This window comes from Chiloscyllium punctatum, chromosome 12 (genome assembly GCF_047496795.1).
Source record: "Chiloscyllium punctatum isolate Juve2018m chromosome 12, sChiPun1.3, whole genome shotgun sequence".
Classification (NCBI taxonomy): domain Eukaryota; kingdom Metazoa; phylum Chordata; class Chondrichthyes; order Orectolobiformes; family Hemiscylliidae; genus Chiloscyllium; species Chiloscyllium punctatum.
In genome coordinates, this window is record NC_092750.1 from 56,490,758 (window position 1) to 56,509,217 (window position 18,460).

Consider the following 18,460-nt stretch of genomic DNA (forward strand, 5'->3'; position numbering starts at 1 on the left):
ACACCCTGATATATATGCCATATTTGGATCTTACAGGGGCTCAAGCAGGAAAGGTTTTGGTCTACCACCTCCTTAGGCAGGTAGTAGAGGCACTATTGGTGAAACATTAGTGAAGAGGCAGCCTGTTTTAGAAGTCTGGCCTCAGTTATCTCCAACATTGCCCTACATTTCCAGATCATTCCGATGTCATCGAGCTCTCCCCTTTACTGTCCCCATGCACTTCTCATGCCCTGTCAGATTCCTCAGGCACCTCCATTGTCTCACATCTACCCCATGTCTCCTCCGTGACCCCATGTAACCTCTCAGAGACCATGTAATGGCAATGGGAGTGACCTTATAGAGGTTTATAAAATCATGAGGGGCATGGATAGGATAAATAGACAAAGTCTCTTCCCTGGGGTGGGGAAGTCCAGAATTAGAGTGCAAAGGTATAGGGTGAGAGATATAAAAGAGACCCAAAAGGCAACCTTTTCACACAAAGGTTGGTACGTGTATGGAATGAGCTGCCAGAGGAAGCGGTGGAGGCAAGTACAATTGCAACATTTAAGAGACATCTGGATGGGTACATAAATAGGAAGAGTTTGGAGGGATATGGGCTGGGTGCTGGCAGGTAGGACTAGATTGGTTTGGGATATCTGGTCGGCATGGACGAGTTGGACCAAAGGGCCTGTTTCTGTGCTGTACATCTCTATGACTATGACTCTAAGCCACTGAAATTGACTTAGAAAATTAAATCATTGAAAACATAAAAAAATTGTCAAACATACAAATATTCCTCCTGTAAAAATAAAGGAGCACTGTAATTTTATTAAGCAAACATTACACATTGGCAAAAGAAGAGCTACTTTGTTAACTTTACTTACTTTGGAATTTGCAAGAACTTCCAAGGTTAAGGGGAAAAATCAATCATTTGTACTGTATGAGTGGTGAGTGCTCATTTGTTGGTAAGTTGATCATGAGTAGTAGAGGCATTGCTATGGAGAAAGTAGGATGGCAAACAAATCTTGCTCTTGTTCTCCTGAACAACTGTACAAGAACTGCTCAGTTGAGTGAATTGCTTCACAGCTTTTGAACCTTGGCCAAGCATTCGTAATAGGCTTAACTGTCAAAACAAATCAGTAAAGCTACAGACCAGTCAGCCTTTGAAACTGATAGCTCACTTCAAAGCAGATAATTTACTAATCAGAAAAGCAGACCAGGTTTTTATTTTTATTTTCACTAAATTAATGCAAAAGGTGAGTATCTTTTCTGCTCAACTCATTCTGGAAAGCAAATGTCCTAACAGATAAATGTAAAATGTTTTGACAACTTCAAATTTCATGATTACTGTAGTCTCGTGTGTTTTTACTGGAGAGATTGAATGTGGGTTCTGCCCTGCAAAGAGAAAGTGACCATTCCATTGATAAACATTGTATTAATGATGACAATTAGGATTCCTTTCTCATTGGAGACACATCTTTTTATACATTCAAATCTGAGAAAATAGTGGCTGGGAATCCTCATGATCTGACACAGAAAGCTGGAAGTTGTTGAAACATCTTACATTTATCTGTCAGGGCGTTTGTGGTTCTTAATCAGGCCTCTCTCAAGGTTCCTAAAATCTCCTGCCAAAGCCTTCAAACACCCACCCAATGAAACAGGTGAGATATGAAGTACAAATTTCTCCCTACATTGAGCAAGGATGATCCTGATATCACAGATATCGGGTGTGGGTTTCAATCCAACTCTGATTGAAATCTCTACCTCCCAATAGGAGTCTTTTTGAGGGGGGATATTCAAGTTTCTAATCCTGCAACCTGGATGTTTCCAGGTCCAGCATTTATTCCTGACTTTTTTGTATGATTAAAAATTCAAGCTGGGATCTTTTCTGCAGGACTTGTGGAGATTAGCAGCGAGATCCGCTTTATCATTCTCCCACATTCTTTATGCCCAATAGTGAGTCGGTTTGACAGGGTGGTCATTTGCCAGGCTGGAAAGCCTGTGGGTGCATGTGTCATGCAGTTATTGCATAAGTCTGACAACAGAGTTTGTTGGGGGAGACAGGTAGTGGTAGTGCAGAGTCCGACATTGTAAAGGATGGAACAAGCATTGTGATGAGTGGTGAGTGAATTCATCTGTTGCTGAGGGGAAAGGGGTGTATGACATTGTGGCAGGATGCTGAATGGAGCATCAGGAGGGGGAGGTTGTACTCTCCTGGGTAAGCTTAGTGATTTAGCTGCAGCATTTGTTTCGCTTACCTGCAAACAACTCTCTATAATTGTTCACATTTTTGCTTTTACCTGAACTGCAGCTGGACTGTTAAAACAAACAAGTTGGATACACAATCTATCTTCATCAAAATAATCATTCGAAGCAATGTTTGACCACCTCACTGTGGGGTGGTTGGTGTTCCAATTACCTCCAAATTTTATTTATTCAGTCATTGTTCAATTCTAAAATGCTAGCTGAATTATGAAGTCAAAATAACTGTGTATGTTTCATCAGTTTTTTGTAAATGCCAATACTAATAATTTATAGAAATGAAGATTCTTATTTTGAACGTTTATGACGGGAGGAAAAGAGAGAGAAACATTAATGAAATTACACTCACAGTCATCTATTTTGCATTCAATCTGTAAATGTCATTATGATTAAGTGCTAATTGATGATAGGTAACAATTGGACTTATACTCCATCTTGCTGCTTGGAAATCTCTCAAAACATATCACATAATCAGATCTTTTGTGAAGTGGAGAACCTACTGGCATCTAGATAAAAAATGGTAGCCATCCTGTGAACCATAAACTGATGAAAGACCAGCTAATCAGATTCTTCCCTGGTTTTTTTATATACTGATTTAAAAATTGTAGGTATGTAATAAAATGTAAGTAATTGTAGAATTCATAAACATGAAAGAAATAACATAGATTAGGATAAATGTACAAGCATGGTGGCTCAGTAGGTAGCACTGCTGCCTCACAGCGCCAGGGACCTGGGTTCGATTCCAGCCTCAGGCGACTCTCTGTGTGGAGTTTACACATTCCCCCCGTGTCTGTGTGGGTTTTCTCCGGCTGCTCTGGTTTCCTCCCACAGTCCAAAGATGTGCAGGTTAAGCAAATTGGTCGTGCTAAATTGTCCATAGAGTTAGGTGCATTAGTTAGGGGGAATCGGTTTGGGTGGGTTACTCTTCGGAGGGTCGGTGTGGACTTGTTGGGCTGAAAGGCCTGTTTCCACACTGTAGGGAATGCAATGAAATCTAAAAAAAAGTCACAAGTACAAGGCATATACATGGCTCAATTGAAATACTGTTGTAATAATATCATAATGTCGTGGTGACCACCAGGTGGCAATGTTTTACTCTCTTCGCAGTTTCAGTGAACAGTCTGCACATGCTGTCAGTACAACAAGAACTTGAATAATACAAGTGCAAAAGCACCACATATCAGTTTTACTTTCAACTGTGAAAACTCACATAAATACGCTGTAACACACTGCTCCAAACAACATGCACTAACCTATTCCCACTTGAGTCAATGCTACCTTAATTTTATGTCATGTGTTGTTCCTCGCTAACAGCCAACGCACAGTATGCTCCTGCAGCCTTCTCCCATCTGCTCAAGTACCCTCTCAAAATTAATAATTTTTGTATGAAAAAGACTTCAAAAAGTGGGGAAAAACACTTACTGATTAAAACAGGCATCATGCAAATCACATTTCACCTGATTCTATTGCCTGGAAAAACACTGTTTTGAAATATTTGACTATATTTTACGTTTTGAGAACTTTTCAAACCAAAAATAAAGATTACATTTTGGACTTAGTTGAATTCTAATGAGAAAGATATGTGCAAAATAAAAACTGGAGGAAGACAATAGAGTTGATGATCATGGGAGACAAAAGAATTTGAAGTCATTTTCAGCAATAGAGCTGAATGATAAACAATATTTCTATAATTTCATACAAACCTAAAATTTGTGCTGACATTTTAATAAATAACCTTTATTATTCAGTGTACCTACACAATAAAAGTTCTGCCTCACAGTTCTGATTTTCAGTCATGCTGTATTTTCAACCTGTGCAATCAAATTGAGGTGACAGATTGCTTTTCCCAAGATTTGTTCAGCATTGAGACCCACAGCATGATGCACAGGACACTGGTCGAGTTGCCTCCTACAGGTTAAAAGGAAAGCATCTGGTCCATCTTGAAGGTACAGCTAAATATAATTGTTACAAAATTCACTTTCACTGAAATACTACTAACGTAGATTCTGTAGAGTTCTGGATCATGTAAATGTCAGAGAAAGCGCTGTTGCAGTAAGATTCCCATCATGGAGCTCAGGGGAACATGGAAATTGTTTTAAGTTGGAAGAACAATTTTACCTTAGAGTTGTAATTTCACCTATTGCATAAATTTATATACACTGTATATAGAAATATTATTGTTTCCCTTGAATACTTGGCATATGTTGGAAGAATATTAATTCTGGAATTCAAACCAGTATTTGTATTGCACAGTCATTATGTTTATGAGAGTGGGAGACATTAGACATATCTATTTCTGACATAATAAGAAAAAGGGGTTTCCTTTGATTTCCTCTACTTGCTTGTCCGATTGTTCATTTACAAATTGTTCTAATGAGATCTGATAAAGAGTCCGGACCCGCAATGTTGACTTTTCAGCTCCTCTGATGCTGCCTGACCTGCTCTACCTTTCCAAACTTATTGGCAGGTTGTTCTGATCCTAAGTGATGTCCTATTTTATGCATTTATGTTGTTAGGGGATTACATAATTGAGATTTTAGGCTCCATAAATTCCATAGTTACTGGCATTATTAAAGCCCTGAATCCATAAGCTGCTTCTGGCCATGGTGGATGGTGACGTCTGGCTGTTCTTGCACATGGCCCATGCTGAGTGGATGTATTGTGTTGCACCACAAGGGGAAGAGAAATACAAACATAGGCCATGCAGATCCGACTGAATGTGAAACATAGGCATGAAGGGCCTGGGTGAATATTCTTTAATGAACTTGGAACATAACGTACAGGTGAAGGACTTTAAACTTAGTTCCGTTTCAGCAATGTCAGTGGAGGTGCTATGGCTGGTACTTGGAAGTTTTGTGATAAAACAGCTGCATACATTCAGCAAGGCAGCAGGTTTTGGTGACTAAATTCTGCAGAAGGTTTGCAGTGATTCTGTATCTGCAATATGACCATGCTATGCACCAAAGGCTGCAGATTAGTGAAACTCTACAAAGAGAGAAGGAAGAGGATTCTCTGTGGAAAATGCGACCCATGACATGTCAATGAAGAGAGGGAGAATCTCTGCAAGGGTTAACACTCAATAATTGTTCAGTTGAAATCATACATAACAGATCATCATAACACAACCAGGGAAGTTGCACTCCTGAAATCCTTCATTCCAGTTATACATTGAAATATTCAAGATGTCACCAACAGAGGGTAACTCTTTGCAAGTTCTCTATCGCAGATCTTATTCTCACATTTCTTGCAATTGTTCTGCACATTTGAACCTCAAATCATGTTAATGAATACCTGCTATGAAGAAAATTCCATCATTCTAAGGCACTCTGTTGTTCCTGCCATTTTTCTATGTCTATGGATAAACAGATGATGGCTACTTAAGGACAAAGGCCCTTTACATGTCGCTCATGCTTCCCATCCAGATCCAAATTAATCAGGACAACATGCCATGGAGCCACCAGGATCAATGCAGATCAGGCTGTCAGTGTGGTGAAACACTGCTCAGGAGGTGTCCTATAGTACCTGTCTAACGGTGTCACCAACTTTATGATGGTCTATCGTATCCTCGATAACCTCGCCATCATGAAGACAGTCTGCCTTTGCCCCAGGAATTTAGAAATGCGGAAGAATAAGGGAAGGTCGACCTGTTGATTCCTTCAGTCCAGTTGCATATCGAAAGCAATATCACCTTGGATTTACACTGTGACCTTTATTGTAGTAGAACATGTCAAGGCACTTCAGAGAAATAATAAGAAGCATCATTTGACACTGAGTGATGTAAGGATTGAAACAGTCATACGAATTAGGAGCCCCAGTAGAACACTTAGTACCTAGGGTTTGCTCCACTATTTAAAAAGATTACAACTAATCTGATTGTAACCCCAAATCCACATAACCCTGATAACTTTTCAGCCTCTTGTTTGAAAAAGTATCCATCCGTTTCCATTTTAAAAATTCTCCAAGTTTTTGATTTCATCAGCTTATGAGGAAGACTCATGACCCTCTGAAAAAATACAATCACCTCAGCTTTGTTTTAAATGGATGACAACTCATTTTTGAACAGTAATCCCTAATTCTGGAGAACCACTTCAAGATATTACCAGAAGCTTGATGAAATAAATAGATTTTAAGGAGGGTTTTTCAGGGGCCTAGCTTCTTTGAGTAACCAGTTTGCTGATGCAGCAAAAGTGAAACAAAGCTGCCATTTTTATGGGTACATAAGGATGAATGAAAGGGGTCTGGAGCTGAAGACCTGGCTGCTCTGAGGAAGAGTTGGCCTATGGCTGCAGCTGAGACCTGTACACCAGACAGTCAGGAGGACCTCAAAGTCTGTCTGGAGCACGATCCTTGCCTTGCTGTGTTGCAGGGAGACTGAAAGCAGTTGGTTGAAATTAAACCCTGACATGTCGTGACACTCAGGGGCTAACAGGAAAATCCCAATCAACCTTGGCAATAGTGGTCTTGTACCGGTGGGAAAATGGCCCAAGGGTGCGATGGTGTCCAAAAAACTGTCAGTCTGAATGCGTGAATTTGTGCACTAACCTGCTTCCATGCCCATTCTAAACATCGTCCTGTTTGTGGTTTCAAAATCCCAGCATAATGGAAAATTTAATTTCAGTAAAAGTGTGGAATTTAAAAAAAAAGACTTGGTAATATCGACCCTGCAACTAAATTATTGTGAAATCTTCCAGTTTAGCAATGACTTTGAGGGCATAAAATCTGCTCTCCTGATCCTATCTGACTCCACAGCCAGGACAATATGGTTGACTCTTAATTGCACACTGTAATGGCTGAGCAGGCGACTTACTTTTCAAGAAGGTAGCTCATCACTACCTTCTCAGGTCAACCATGAATGGATAATAAACTGTGCCCCTGCTAGGGACATCCATATTGCATGAATTGAGACCAAATTAATCAAACCATGGAAATGCACTATCACATTGTTGGTGCAAAGCTTTTAGGCAATTTTCCAGGTAGCTGTGGTCTGGCTTAATAAATACAACAGTCTGGACAAAGGTGGTCAGACAACTCACCTTTGAATCAGGTTTCACCCATTTTATCCTCTTCCAGTTAACTCAGGAAGGGAGGAATTAATTAGGGTCTTGTGATGCAGTGGTAGTGTCCCTACCTCTGGGCCAGAATGCCAAGATTCAAGTTGTATGTCACACTTTTTCACAACACATGTGAACAGGCCGAATAAAATGCAGGAAGGAAATAATCACTGGAATTCTACTATATATTCTCTCATTTACTTATGATAAATCCAGCTGGAAATCTTTTAAAAAACAGAAATAAACAGATTGAGAAATAATTTGACCCATTAAATTGCACAAACTCCAATTTTGATATATGAATAAATAATTTGTTGACCCTTTAAACATCAACCTCCTCAAAAGTATTGGCAGATATCCAGTGAGTTCAATCTCTTCATAATGTCCTGCACCACTGTCACCCTTGCTGTGCCTGCAATCTGCCACATGGCTTTTATTCAAGTTCTCTGGCAATCTCTCACTACAACAGACTCTAATGTAACGCAGATTTTCATGGTTGCTCCACCATGCTTATTTATTTCCACATAGACTTGGGCAAAATACCACATCGAATTTTTTTATGATTGCTGTAGGCATATCTGATGCTTTTGTTATCTTTTTAAAATGATATGTGGGAAGACTAGATGCAAGAAACATTCTTCCAATTATTCCTGGGCTAAGATCTATTACCACAAATCCTCAAGTTGCGCAAACTTCTATTTGAAATGTATCATGGTATGTATTTAACATTCTGTTTTATGTGTCTGTGCAACTAATCCAAAGTGTCAGATCACTCAACCAAGGATAATACATGTAAATGAAGGACGCAGTGCTATAAATGAATAGTTTTGCTTCTGCAAGATGTCACAAGCATAGAACATCACAGAAGAGAAGGTTTAATGTCTGCAAGTTGAAATAATGATAGTAAAGGCACTAAAGCATAAAGTGCAACTGCTTGCCTTCTTCAAATGACAATTACATCATTTTTATTTTTTATTATTATCAGCAGTCCCCTGCAGTGGCTTAGAACCTTACAGCATGGAAGGAGGCGGTTCCACATGTCTTGGTTGAGATAATGTTTCTAAATGAAGCACTTGTAAGTCTTACATTAGGTCAAGCAGACTAACAGATTCTGAATTCAATTCCTTGTCTATAGCAGGTTAGCTTAATCTTAGTTGTTGTGTTCTAATTAGACCCATTGATGGAACAGGGAAAGTCTTGCTCCTCCTCACTGCAATGTGTCAATGTCAATTCAGCAGATGATTGAGTTCAGCTTTAGCCTATCAGCAGCCTAGACTGTTGCTCCCACATAAAGAATGCTTGTTGGAGAGGTATAGTGACAAAATAGGAGTCCGCATTTGTACACTATGAACATTACAAATAAGGAACAAATGGAGGTTCCCCAGGACCTAATCTGCTCTGATGGCTGATCTGACTTTAGCCTCAATTTTACATTCCTGCACATCCCTGATAATCTTTCATCCCCTTGGTCATCAATGATCTATCTCCCTCTGCCTGAAGAAGATGTAAAAATTTTGCATCCACTGTCTTTTAAAGAAGGGAATTCCAAAGACTCCCAACGTTGTGAGAGATGTTTCTTTTTTCCCTCAACTCTGTCTTAAATGAGCAACCCATTCTTGTTAAACTATGACCTCTAGTTTTAGACTCTTCCACAACAGCAAACATCTTTTTTCACACCCACTCAGTTTGTCCCCTCAGGACTCGTATATTTCAATTCAGTCATCTCTAAATCTTCTGAGCTCCAAAGAAAACAGACCTAGTCTACCTAGTCTTTCCTCATAAGGCAATCCACTCCTTCTAGGTATTAGTCTAATAAATCTTCTCTGAACTGTTTCTAACACATTAATATCCTTCCATAAGCACAGAGACCAGTATTGTATACAGTAATCCTGTGACAGTCTGACCAATGTCCTCTATTACTAAAATATAACCTCCCTACTTTTGCAGTGCCCTCACAAGAAAACATAGCAATCTATTAGCTTTCTGGGATTAATTGTCGTACCTGCATACTAACCTTCTGTGATTTCATGTAGCAGTAAATTACTGCAGATGCTAGAATCTGTACCAAAAACAACAACTGCGAGAGATCACAGCAGGTCAGACAGCATCCAAGGAGAGAGAGAGATCAAGCTAATAATTCAAGTCTAGATGACTTTTCAGTAGAGCTAAAGTGAAGTGTGGAGGGGACAGTGTTTATGATATAGTTGGGGGAGATGTGGTGTAGAGTGTTCGGGGAGAAAAGAATTTGATAGTTCAGATGAAGTGGTCAGAACGTGAGAATGGCAGAACAATGGTGTGTCGAAGTGCCAGACTGGAAAGAACATACAGTCCCACTGGAGTGGAGTGGAGCAAGGGGAGAGAGGACATGTGACAGAGAATGTAACAAGTTAAACCAAAAGAACAGAAAGCTTTACTTGTTACATTATCTGTCACCCTCTCCCTCCTCCTCCATCCCAATGGGACCCTTTCTTAGCTTCCTGTCCTTCCTAAATGTCATGTAATCTTCAACGTTCAGGTCCTAATTGAGGACATCCCACAGCCCAGTCTCAGTAATAGCCATTAGATCGTACTGATTTAGAAAGTTTATTGAGCAGGATTAACCAGATTCAAGACAAAGTACGAGTTAGAGTAGATTACTTCCAGCTTGGAAACAGGCCCTTCGGCCCAACAAGTCCACACCGACCCGCCGAAGAGCAACCCACCCAGACCCATTCCCCTACATTTACTCCTGCACCTAACACTACGGGCAATTTAGCATAGCCAATTCACCTAACCTGCACATTTTTGGCCTGTGGAAGGAAACTGGAGCACCCAGAGGAAACCCACGCAGACACGGGTAGAATGTGTAAACTCCACATAGACAGTCGCCTGAGGCTGGAATTGAACCCAGGTCTCTGGCGCTGTGAGGCAGCAGTGCTAACCATTGTGCCACCGTACCACCCACCTCATGAGTTGAGGCAGATTAGTTAAGAAACTATTTGTTCTAAAAATAATAGATTACAGAAGGGACTATTCAGCCCATGTATCTACACTAGCATTTTAATTGTGCAACACCCTTAGAGCTATTTTCCCCTTTAGATACCAATTCAATTCCCTTTGTTATGCTTTGATTGGTCCTGCTTTCACCATAGCCTCAGGTAGTGTATTCAAACTCTTAATCACTCTCTGCATGTAAACAAAGTTTTCCTTATGTGGCTTCTCATTGCTGGAGAAAACAGATGATCCTACCGTTTGCCTAATTATTACATAACATTTCATAGAGACATAGGGACATAGCACTTAGGAGCGGCAGTAGGCAATTCAGCCCTTTGAGCCCACTCCACCATTTTGCATGATCATAGCTGATCTTAACCTGGTCTCAACTCACTTTTCTACCTACTTCCTACAGCCTTTTATCTTGCTTTTCTGTTTATTTCTTGAATCTGTTGATTGACGCTGCTTCCACTGCATTCTGGGACAGGGACTTCCACAGATTGACAACTCTCTGAGGAAAGTAGATTTTCCTCATCTCAGTTTTGATTGTGCCTCCAATCACTCTATATCTATGATCTCTTGTTCAAAACGGTCTCATGAGGTGGTTCAATGCCCACCTTATCAATCCCCACCTTATCAATCCCCTTTAGCATTTTATATACCTTAATCAGAACCCTGTGGCGGAAATGAGGACTGTAGATGCTGGAGATCAGTGTTAAGATTAAAGAGGTGCAGAGAAAGCACAGCAGGTCAGGCAGCATCCGTGGAGCAGGAAAATCGACGTTTCAGGCAGGAGCCCTTAATCAGAAACCCCCTCATTCTCCGAACCTTATTGAGCAAAAGCCCTAGCTATTTAACTTCTGTTAGTTCATCATCCTTTTCATTCTGGTTAACCTCTTCTGAACTGCTTGCCTTGCCACTACATCCTTCCTCAAGTACGCGGTCAAAAACTGGACGCAATATTCCAGGTGTCGTCTCACCAATGTCTTATATAATTGTAGCAACACTTCTTTACTTTTATAATGCAGACTTTTTGCAATAAATAACATGATTCAATTTGCCTTTCTTATTGTATGCTGCATCTGCATATCCACTTCCTGTGATTCATGTACAAAGACGCCCAGATCTCTTAGTATTGATGCACTTTGAATATACTTCCCATTTAAGTAATAATTTGCCCTTACACTTTTCCAGCCAAAATGGACAACCTCACACTTATCTACATTAAACTCCATCTACCAGACTCTAGCCCATTCTCCTGGCCTATTAATATTCATCTGTAAATTATCTCCTCATCACAATCTACTTTCCCACCAATTTTAGTATCATTCTGGAATTTTGCTATGTTACACACTATTTCTGGTTGCTGATTATTTGTATTAGTGAGTTTTGAGAAGATTTGTAGCTCAGGTTGAGTATGTGGGTGCAGGTTTGCTCGCTGAGCTGGAAGGTTCATTTTTAGACGTTTTGTCACTCTACCAGGTAACATCATCAGATGAAGCACTGGTGCTGTAACCCACTTTCTGTTTATATGTTTGGATTTCCTTGGGTTGGTGATGTTATTTCCTGTGGTGATGTCATTTCCTGTTCTTTTTTCTCAGGGGATGGTAAATGGAATCCAAGTCAATGTGTTTGTTGATAGCGTTCTGTAGTCCAATGTAGTGCATACATAGACAACAAGTAAAATAATGTAATTTACAAAATACCTTGCAAGAACTGTAACAAATACTGCATTGGACAAACAGACAGAAAAGTAGCTACCAGGATACATGAACATCAACTAGCCACAAAAAGACATGACTCACTCTCACTAGTATCCTTACATATGGATGAGGAAGGACACCACTTTGACTGAGACAACATATCCAACCTAGGACAAACCAAACAGAGACACGCACAGGAATTCCGAGAACCATGGCATTCCAACCAGAATTCTATCAATAAACACATTGACTTGGGTCCCATTCACCACCCCCTGAGAAAAAAAACTGGAAATGACATCACCAACCCAAGGCAACCCGAACATATAAATAGAAAATGGGGTACACCACCAGTACTTCATCTGGAAGCTCACTGAAGATGTTATCTAGTAGGGTGACAAAACGTCTGAAACCAAACTTTCCAGCTCAGCAAGCAAACCTACTTCCATTATTTGTATAGATTGTAAATAGTTGAGGTTCCAGAACTGAACCCTGTGGCACCCCATTAGTTACACTTCTTCATCCAGGGAAGGACCCATTTATCCTGACTTTCTGCTTTCTGTCAGTCAATTCTCTATCCAAGCCAGTACTCTACCCTTAACCCCATGGGATCTAACTTTCTGGATCAGTCTTTTACACAGCACCTTGTCAAATGCCTTCTTGAAGTAACATTCACCAAATCTCCATTATCCACCTTGTTGATTATATCCACAAAGAATTCCAGTAAGTTTGCCTTTCATTAAACAGTGTTGTTCCAAGAGAATTGAGCTTTGTTTCTCCAAGAGCTCAGTTATCTTCTCCTTTATATTGAATCCTGAAACTTCCCCATTACAGGGGTCAAACTAACTAGTTTACACTTTCCCATTTTCTTTTCTTTGTTTTTTGAATAAGTGTGTCATATTAGTATGTTTCCAATCCACTGGTACCCTTTCAGAATCCAGGGAACTTTGGAATATCAGAACTAATGCACTTTGTTGCCACCTCCTTTAATACACTAGGGTGCAGGCCATCAGGCCCCAGGAATTTAATCTGTCTTTAATCCCACCAGGTTACCTAATACCATCTCCCTCGTTGTAGTAATTTTACCAAGTTCCTCTGTAGTAATAGCAGCTTTTGGGAAGAAATCATTATCTTCCACGGTGAAAACAGAGGCAAAGTATTTGTTTAGTCCCTCTGCCATTTCTAAGTTTCCCATTATTACTTTGCCATTTTTGACCTTTAAAGGGCCAACATTTACTTTCACAATTCTTTTCCTTTTTATATATTTATAAAAGTTTTTAGTATCAGTGCTTTTGTTTTTTGCTAGTTTCCTTTTGTAATTCAACTTAGCTCTTTCGATTTTGTTGTTAGTAACCCTTCGCTGATGTTTAAAGTTCTCCCAATCCTTCAGAGCGCCACTAACTTCTGCTGTTTGATATGCCCTTTATACTATCCTTGACTTCCTTGTTAAGCCATGGATAATTTGCCACCTTGTTACAATTCTACTTCCTCTCAGGAATATACTTTAATTGAGAGATATTTAGTATATTTATCAGACTTACAGAGAGTGGTGAACTTAGCCCAGGTAATCACAAAGGCTAACCTCCCACCTATAAAATCCATCTACCAGGCCCCGCTGTCAAGGAAAGACTGCCACCATTCTCAAAGATTCATCCCACCCTGGCAATGTTTTTCTACAGCCTCTACCATTGGGGAGAAGGTACAGAAGTCTGAACACATGCACCAGATAGTTTTGCAACAGTTTCTACCCTACTGTTGTTAGAATACTGAATGGACTCACAAACCCTTAACATTCGCCTGCACCTGCGTTTTTATTTTTGCTTCTGTTTCCCTATTATTTACTTCTCAATGCTACTTAACTCTGTGATCTGCCTGTATTGCTCACAAGACAAAGCTTTTCTCTGTGCTCGGTACACGTGACAATAAATTCAATTCAATTCAATTCAGTTCAATTCAATCTCCCTAAGCATTTGCCAAGTTCATTAATCCAGGTAATATGCATGTTCAAATCATCCATAATTAACGTTGTGTCTTTCTGACAAGTCCTCATTATTTACTGATTATACTGCAGAGGAACTTCGATTACCCAGCATTTGATGAACTGAATTTTGGATTATCTGAACAAGATCACAAGGTCCCGATGCTGGGCTAACTATGTTATCCAACATTCCATTATCTGGAATTTGATTAATTGAACAAGGTTCTCCCTGCCTGTGTCGTTTGGATAATCGAGGTTCCTCTGTATACCCTACTTTGGAAGTACTGTTCAGGCACCTGCAAATTCCTTCTACCAAGGGGTTTCTTTGCTTGCTTTTTATGTCCACCCAGACTGATTCAACATCTTGGTCTCTAGTGCTAATTGCATTTCTTAATATAGTCTTGATGTCATCCTTAACCAGTAAAGCAACTCGACCTCCTGCGCCTTCCTGTCGATCCTTTCGGAATACTCTCAGTCCTGATCTTCCTGTGACCACGTTACAGTAATCCCCATCAGGTCATACTTATTTGTCTCTATTTGTGACATCAGCTCCACAACTTTGTTCTGAATACTGCGTACATTTAGGGACAGGATTTTTAGATAGTTCTACTGGTTTGTCTTTCTTTTTTAATATTGTCTTATGCACCATGCTTTCCACATTCTCCATCCTTATTTATTAATCTCTGACAACACTGAGCCCCACCGCTATCATTTATTCCAACTTTCAACTCACATTTTCATCTTTTATAATTCTTTCCGTCACTATGTTGCACTAGCCCTGCCTATTTATCGTATTAACCTCTACCTTCTGCTGACTTGTTACTTTGGTTCCCACTCCCTACCTGATTAGTTTAAATCCACGTGAGTTGCACAAGCAACCCTCTCCGCCAGCATTCTGGTGCCCCTATAGTTAAGATGCAACCTGTCATTTTTGTACAGGTCCTACCTGTCTTCGAAGAGATCCCAATGATCCAAAATCTGAAAACTTCGTCCTGTTCATTAGCCATGTGTTAAGCTGTACTACCTTCCAATTCCTTACCTCACTACCACATGGCACGGAGAATGATCCTGAGATTCCAACCCCGGAGGGCTCACATTTCCACTTGCAGCTTAGCTCCCTGAACTTTCTTTGTAGGACCTTGTCACTCTCCCTGCCTATGTGATTGGAACCAATGAGTACCTGATAGTTCACCCTCTCCCTTTAGTATGTCCTGAGCATGCTGAGAGATGTCCTTGACCCTGGCACCAGGGAGGCAACACAACATCCTGGAGTCTCATTTGCGCCCACAGCAATGCCTGTCTCTGCCTCTAACTATTGACTACAACAGCTTGCTTGCACTTCGACCTGCTCTGCTGTGCAACAGAGCCAGTTGTGGTGCCACTGTTCTGCTGTTGTCACCCCCTGATAGGCTGTTCTCCCCACAACAGTACCTAAAACGGTATACCTGTTTGAGAAGGGGGACAACCACATGAGGTTCCTGCATTGACTGTCTGCTCCTTGTGACCATTACCTACCTAGCTGCTTGAACCTCCCTGAAATGCCTATCTATGAACATTTCGACCTCCTGCATGCTCCAAAGTGTGTCCATTTGCTGCTCCAGTCGATCTAAGTTAAGAACTGCAGCTGTTCACACTTCTTGCATATGAAGCCTTCAGTATAGTTGTCCTCTCCTGGAGTTGCCACATGTCATAGGTAGATTTCCTGCTGACTCTGACCACCATCTTCACCTTCTAGTTACTATTTAATTAAGAAAAGTATATATGTGTAAACCCACTTATTTTATTTGGTTTTAGTTAATTAAGAGATCACTTGAGCTAATTTCTCACTAAAATTTGCATAATACCAGAAGATATAGAAGCAGAAATTAGGCCATTCAGTCCAGCAAGTCTGCTCTGCCAGTCAATCATGGCTGCTAATTTTCTCAACCTCATTCTCTCACCTTCTCTGCATAACCCTTGATCCCCTTGATAATCAAGAACTTATCTATCTCAGTCTTAAGTATACTCAATGACCTCGCCTCCATAGCCTTCTGTGGCAATGAATTCCATAGATTCAACACTCGCTGGCTGAAGAAGTTACTCCTTATCTCTGTTCTAAAGGGTCTTCCCTATACTCTAAGGCTGTGCCCTCGGGTACTAGTCTTTCTCACCAATGGAAACATCTTCCCAATATCTACCATGTCCAGGCCACTCAGTATTCTGTGTGTTTCAATTAGATCGCCCCCCCCCCCTCCAATTCTTCAAAGCTCCATTGAGTATAGACCCAGAGTCCTCAAATATGTTAAGCTTTTAATTCCTGGGACCATTCTTGTGAATCTCCTCTGAAAATACTCAAGGGCCAGTACATCATTCCTGAGACAAGGGGCCCAAAACTGCACCACAATGCTCCAAAAGTGATCTGAGCAGATGGATAGTATCCTACCAACAAAAAAAACTAAATATTTTCTACCCTGGTTCTCTAAACTAAGTTCCCACTATTCTAAAACAACAAGAGTTTGAACCTTATAAGGTCTTTGTTAATTAAGTACACTTAGCTTCACTAACTGTATAAATTTTCAACAGACAGTAGATTTCCTATTCCTCCATCACTAAGGTTATGAAAGGGTTAACTTTAACTAAGTTCCCATTGCTCCAAGTCTGTTAGGATAACCAGTAATTGTCAGGTGGCCCAGTACTCATCAATGCAATTTCAATTATGGAGTTGCTGTGTAGTTCCATATCATCAGGGGCCTTAGCAGCAACAAATTAATTTCAGTAATAAAAATCAGATTGGTGGATTTCTGCAACAACATCACATCATCTCCTTCTCATGTATGATGGAGGAATGCAGACGAGATCAATGCAGAGGTGGAAGTTGTGTTAAATGCTCCTTACATATAAAAAACATACAAATATGCAGGACAGACTCATCTCCTATCTTTGTACTTTGTCTGACTCTGACATGATGGCTGGTGTTACAGCTAGGGATGAACAATGGAGACAGTCGATGGTCCAGTCTCAAGTCAGGCCCATTGAATGGGGCTGGCAATCATAAATGTTCCAGCAGACAGTGAACCATAAGCCTCCAAAATGGTTCAGGATTTAGTTGGATTATATGCAAGGAATTGGGCTAGAGCCTGCTGTCTATCTTGTGCTATTTATGCATAAATGGCACAGCAACTTCACACTGGGGTGTGATGCTTGGTTATTACAGATTTATACATTAGGATGAGAAGTTTCTTTTTGGAAGGGGAGAGTTCATTGATATTCCAATGTGGCACAAATCAATAACTAATTGTACTTTACTGAAGGGTAGATTATCAGACAGTTCTACTTTAATTGTCAGAGTCAATAAAATGTGGAGCTGGAAAAAGCACAGCAGGTCAAGCAGCATCAGAGAAGCAGGAGAATCAATGTTTCAGGCAGGACCCTTCATCAGGGCTGGGGAGGGGAGGGAGCTGAGAAATGAAAAGACAAATATTTTCTTATCTGCATTATCATTCTATACCTGCAATTTAAAAATCTAAACTTATCTAAAGCAGATAATATTAAATGACCTGCTAAAGCAAATTATGGACTGAATTAGATCCAAAGGAACTATAAGCTACATTGTCATTTTACAGTATGAACTTTTTGTCAGTCACACCAGCCACCAATGTGGCTATTACAAAGGTTTCCACTATACCTGGAGTACACACACACAAGTTAAAGAGTCTTAAAAGTACACAGAATTTCCCAATTTATCTGTCTTTTAGACCCACACTGAAGCACAGAAAGCACAGACCAGGCTTCTTTACTCAACAAGAATGACCATTTACTATAAATAAATAGATGTTAACTGCAGATAAACAATAATGAACCATTAAAATATGAATCGACAAGTTAGAATGCTAACCCAGTTAACTGTACCTCTATACATACATACAGATAGACACAAACAGTACATGGGTGTTATGGCCAGAGGGAAAGACTGGGAGAGCAGTTCAGTAATCCCTATGTACAAGGTTTACTGAGGTGATCCTTTTGCTGATCAGAATGCTGCTTCTTTGCCTTCGTCCTCTAGATTTGTAGGGTGCCCAAGGTGACTGTTTCACACTTACAAAAAATTCTGACTTATTATTTATAATTCATAGTTAACAGCAGCTGATGAGGGGAAATGAAATGTTTACCATTAGGTCTGAGATACTTTTTACTGCACAGGAAGTACAGCTCTTTCTTTTCTGGAGGTCCAATGGCTTCTGCCCTGAACATTCACAAGCCCAAGCTGTTCAGCTGCCTGGGAAACAATCAGATGGTGGTAGGTTGAGGCCTTTTTCAACAATAACTGGTTACTGTTTCATAGACCAGCCTGCAACTTGTTGTCATCCAAAGCTCCACAAAAATGAGGTAAGATTAAATACAAACTACATGTAAGTGCATGCAAATTGGCTTCTTGCTGCTAACTAGTGAGATTCTCATCTCACCATTCAAATGTTGAGTGGCAAATGGGGCTTCTTTTACTTGAGGTTGAGAATTTAATTTTTCCAAGCTCACCATAT